Source organism: Impatiens glandulifera, chromosome 5 (genome assembly GCF_907164915.1).
Source record: "Impatiens glandulifera chromosome 5, dImpGla2.1, whole genome shotgun sequence".
In the NCBI taxonomy this organism is placed as follows: Eukaryota; Viridiplantae; Streptophyta; class Magnoliopsida; order Ericales; family Balsaminaceae; genus Impatiens; species Impatiens glandulifera.
In genome coordinates this window covers 46294243-46300288 of record NC_061866.1, presented here as the reverse complement: position 1 = coordinate 46300288, position 6046 = coordinate 46294243, and positions in this window count along the sequence as shown.

Below are 6046 nucleotides of genomic sequence, written 5' to 3'. Positions count from 1 at the left end.
TGTTTTTATTTTTGTAAATAATAATAATAAATATTTTATAAACAATAAAAACATTTAACATAATATTTTATATAAAAAATTAATAAATTACTATAATTAATCATTTTCAAATAACAATGCTATAATAATTTACTTATTGTAGGCAATCTCTTGTTGGGTAACTTGAACAGCGGCGTAAGACTGAGCGCTTCATTTTGTTGGGTTCAATAGTTAATTCAAACTTTGCATTACTATGTCAAAACAAGTAATATGCATTCAAAAGAAATTACTAAAACAAAAGAGAAAAATCACAAGATGGAATTTTTTTTTATTTTGTTACCAAAGTGGATTCATGACCGCAGTATATGCTTGTCTCATCTGGAAGAGCCATTATCTTTTTGAGTTAAGAAAGCATCTGAACGCGTTTAGATATTTTGTCGATGATCTTTTCGAGTTTCCTCTTCAGGGCGTTGAACTCCTCGGATATTTGAATTCTTTAATGTTTCAAGCTCTCATCTTGTCTCCATTTATTAATTGAAATATTCAAATCTCTTTATTTTACTTTTATAAAATTTACTAGAATTTGTATTGTTATTACAAATATCAAACGAAAACATTCAACTAGTTCATTATAGAATCAAATCATCATGTTCAACTGGAAATTATTTTTAAAATCTTTTATGCCCAGATACAGAAATTGCATTTTAAAAATCTGTTATGGCCAGATACAGAAATTAGGGCAATTTGAGCCTCATGTCATGATGAATTCAAATGGATTTTCTCAAGAACATGAAAGTTATAATTTTTTAAAAGTTATTTTAATACTTTTATTATAAAAAATAAAATAAATAATCACATCATAGTCAATTAATAAACTATAATTTTATTCTAACTTATTAAGTTAGTTCGAGTGGAAAAAAAAAATTGTCTTATAAGAGATCAAAGTTCACGATTTCTAATTTAAATTAAAATAAATTACATCTTTATTAAAAGTTTTTCCAAAATCAAACAAGCTCTTGAATTGTTCTTCCTTAATTACTTTTTCTTCTTCTTTGATTTATATTATAAAATGATTAGCGATTTAAACATGATAAAACTAATAAAAGTTGTTTAAGCTTTCTAGTTCTACATTCTGACAATATTTGCCTTAATGAACATTTGGATCAATAGTTTTTAACAATTGTGATAGATTATCAGATTAATGTTTTATTTACTTTAATGCATGAATCAATAATAATTGTGAAGACACTTTTGATGGATAATTGAAGTTGTGTAAACAAGTTAATTAGATGAAAATAATAGTATTTTATAATATTCTTTTAATATAAAGGGAAAAAATTTATGATTACTAATAATTTTGATTAGGTGAATTTTTTTTTATAAAGACTTAAAATGTATTGATATATATAAATAAATAAAAAATAGTAATTTTAAATAAAAAATATTTTAATATTTTGATTCATTAATTTAGTGATTTTTCGTGCCTATTTTCTAGTACATGGTCTTGTTGCAACCTACAAAACTAACAATATCTAGTCTAACACATTCATGATTTTATTGTCCATAAAAAACTAACATATTTAATCTAACACATTCATTTTCATTTGTTGTTTTATTTGTTTACTTTGTCACAAATACAACAAAAAGAAAATATATTTTAATAAATACACTTTATAAAAATAGTCCTTTCTTTTATAGACTTGTTTAGACATGAAAAAAAACTAATAAAAAAATAGTTTTTTACAAACTTGTTTAGACATTAAAACAACTAATAAAAAACAATCTTCAAATAAAAAGTTAACTTCTTAATTATATTTGAGAAGAAGGGTTTATATGCACTATAATATAAAAAAGAAAATGCAATTTATTAACAGTTTAGAAATAATATTTCGCCTCTTGGTTGTCTCCGGCAATTTTGCATTCTTCATTATCATCTGAAGTATAATAACCCTAAGTTGAACTCTTGGTTGTCTCCGGCAATTTTGCATTCTTCATTATCATCTGAAGTATAATAACCCTAAGTTGAAGATATTAGATTATTGTCTTATAAATTTATATAAAAATAATAAATAAAATATATATTTTTATTAAATATTTATTCACACATAAACACAGAATACTATGAATATATACGAGTACAAACTTTCTAATCTCAATTATTCCTCCAAAATCAATTAGTTTAACATTATCATCCTTATTAATTATTTAAAAAAGATAATAATGTGAAACTAATTGACTTCAGAAGGGTAATTGAGATTGAAATATTTATACCTGTATATATTTCATCTCATTCTCCACCTGAATTCCATGTAAGTATTTATATGCTGATAAATATTTAATAAAATATATATTTTATTTATTATTTTTATTATTTAATTATATATACGGGTACAAATTTTCTAATCTCAATTATTCCTCTGAAATCAATTAATTTAACATTATCCTCCTTATTAATTATTTGAAAAGATAACAATGTGAAATTAATTGACTTTGGAGAAGTAACTGAGATTAAAATATTTATACCTGTAAATATTTTTCATACCATTCTTCACCTGAATTCCATGTAAGTATTTATGTGTTGAGAAGTATTTAATAAAATATATAATTTATTTATTACTTTTTATTATTAAATTTATCTATATTTTACGGACAAATTTAATGAAAAACTTGATAAATTTAAGAGTAATAATATTTCAGTAAGCTTGACCTCTATCCAAACAAAATCCCAATCCCACAAAACCAAAATAAAGAAAAACATGTTTAAAATTGTATTTAATGTCAAATTGTCTCAATCCCTCAAAAACGAAAAAGAAAAACATGTTTAAAATTGCATTTAATGTCAAGTGGAAAATTAATTTCTAAACTTACAATAAATTACATTTCTATTTCTTTTTTATGTTTAGTAATATATAGGAGATATTTAAAAGTCTAGAAACTCTTCTTCTCAAAGACAATTAAGAAGTGAGTGTATTAACTTTTCATTAGTTTTTTTATATGTCTAAACAAGTTTGCAATAATATTATTTTTTACATTAATTTTTTTAATGTCTAAACAAGTTTATAAGAGATTATTTTTTCATTAGTTTCTTTTTAATGTTTAAACAAATTTATAAAATACTATTTTTATAGTTTCTTTTTCATGTCTACAAGTTTATAAGAAATAGTATTATAGAGTATATTTTACTAAAAATATTATTTCATTCGGGTTGTACTTGTGTCAAATAAACAAATAAAAAAACCCTCAACAAATGAAAATAAATGTGCTTACATTAATTTTTTAGGTTGACAACAAAAACATGTATTAGAATTATGTAGGGTTTACTAAAAAAATCACCAAAACAAGAAACAAAAATGTTATAAACTGAAGAATGTCATACTTTCGAGTTCAATTCCAATTTTAGAAAAGTTGTACCATTTATACACCTATAGTTTTAAAGAAAAAGATGATGAAAACAGTTTACCTGAGTTGAGTTCAATAAGATATGCATCATTAACCAAAAGAATTCAGCAACCTAATAATAACCTTAATGCAAATATGTTTGAAGAAACATTGGAACATCCCAATAAAATTAAAATAAACAGAAAATCATTAGGGGTGTGTTTGATAGCCTTGGAATTGGCATTGGAATTGGAATTGGAGGGTCCAATTCTAATTCTTATGTTTGTTAGACACTTTAATATTAAGAATTGGAATTGGAATTAGAATTCCAATGGAATTCAATATAGGGTGTGTTTGATGATGGGGAATTGGAATTGGAATTGGCATTGGAATTCTAATTCCAATTCCATGAGAATTGGCATTGAATTACAATTCAATTCCTATGTTTGGAAAATGATAGAATTGTAATTCAATTCCAATTCATATGTTTGGGAAAATGATAGAATTGTAATTCAATTCTAATCCAATGTTTGTAAAATAAAATATCGGTTCAAAATGTTAACTTTTAAAATATGTTTTGACGTTTTGGAACGTTTAATACGTTTTTGACATTTTTTCACATTTTCACACATTTTTCACGTTTTTCACACGTTTTTCAAGTTTTTCACACGTTTTTCACGTTTTTCAAACGTTTTTCACATGTTTTTCACGTTTTTCACGTTTTCACACGGTTTTTACACGTTTTCAAGTTTTTTACTCGTTTTAATACGTTTTCACGTTTTTCACACATTACAACACGTTTTTCACGTTTTTCACACGTTTTTCACGTTTTCACACATTTTAACACGTTTTTCACGTTTTTTCACGTTTTACCACGTTTTTCACGTTTTACCACGTTTTTCACGTTTTCAAACGTTTTCACGTTTTAACACGTTTTTCACGTTTTCAAACGTTTTCACGTTTTAACACGTTTTTTCACACGTTTACACACGTTTTTCACATATTTTCACACGTTTTTTATACGTTTTTCACGTTTTCACGTTTTCACACGTTTATTCACGTTTTTCACGTTTTTCACGTTTTTCACGTTTTTTAAACGTTTTTCACGTTTTTCACATGTTTTTCACGTTTTTCACACGTTTTCACACATTTTTTACACATTTTCACGTTTTTTACACGTTTTAATACATTTTCACGTTTTTCACCACATTACAACACGTTTTTCACACGTTTTTCACGTTTTTCACACGTTTTTCACGTTTTTCACACATTATTCACATGTTTTTCACGTTTTCACGTTTTCACGTTTTTTCACACGTTTTAACACGTTTTACACGTTTTTCACGTCTTCACGTTTTTCACGTTTTTCACGTCTTCACGTTTTTTCACGTTTTTCACACGTTTTCAAACGTTTCACGTTTTCTACACGTTTTAACATGTTTTCACACGTTTTTCACACGTTTTTCACACGTTTTTCACGTTTTTCACGTGTTAAACGTGTTAAATGTGTTAAAAATGTGTCAAACGTGTCAAAAACGTAAAAAACATGTGAAACGTGTCAATGTGTTAAAAACGTTTTAAACGTGTTAAAAACATGAAAACGTGTCAAAAACGTGTTAAACGTTCCAAACATGTGAAAATGTGTTAAACATGCCAAAACGTGAAAAACGTGTTAAACGTGTCAAAAACGTAAAAAAAGTGTTAAATGTGTTAAAAACGTGAAAACATGTTAAACGTGTCAAAAACGTAAAAAAATGTGTTAAATGTATCAAAAACGTGAAAACGTGTTAAACGTGTCAAAAACATGTTAAACATGTGAAAAACTTGTTAAACGTGCCAAAACGTGTCAAAAACGTAAAAAAATGTGTTAAATGTGTCAAAAACATGAAAACATGTTAAACGTGTCAAAAACGTGTTAAATATGTGAAAAACTTGTTAAACGTGCCAAAACGTGTAAAACGTGTCAAAATTGTGGTAAACGTGTCAAAAACGTAAAAAAAACGTGTTAAATGTGTCAAAAACGTGAAAACGCGTTAAACATGTCAAAAACGTAAAAAAAAAGTGTTACATGTGTCAAAAATGTGAAAACGTGTTAAACGCGTCAAAAACGTGTTAAATATGTGAAAAACTTGTTAAACGTGCCAAAACGTGTAAAACGTGTCAAAATTGTGGTAAACGTGTCAAAAACGTAAAAAAAAAACGTGTTAAATGTGTCAAAAACGTGAAAACGCGTTAAACATGTCAAAAACGTAAAAAAACGTGTTACATGTGTCAAAAACGTGAAAACGTGTTAAACGCATCAAAAACGTGTTAAATATGTTAAAAATTTGTTAAACGTGCCAAAACATGCAAAATATGCCAAAACATAAAAAACATGTCAAACGTGTCAAAAACGTGAAAATCATGTTAAACGTGTCAAGGACGTGAAAAACGTGTTAAATGTGTCAAAAACGTGTTAAACATGTCAAGGACGTGAAAAACGTGTTAAATGTGTCAAAACGTGTTAAACGTGACAAAACGTGTTAAACGTGCCAAAAACGTGTTAAACGTGTTAAAACGTGAAAACCATGTTAAACGTGTCAGAAACGTGTTAGACGTGTCAAGAACGTGAAAAACGTGTTAAATGTGTCGAAAACGTGTTAAACGTGCCAAAACGTATTAAACGTGCCAAAAACGTGTTAAACGTGCC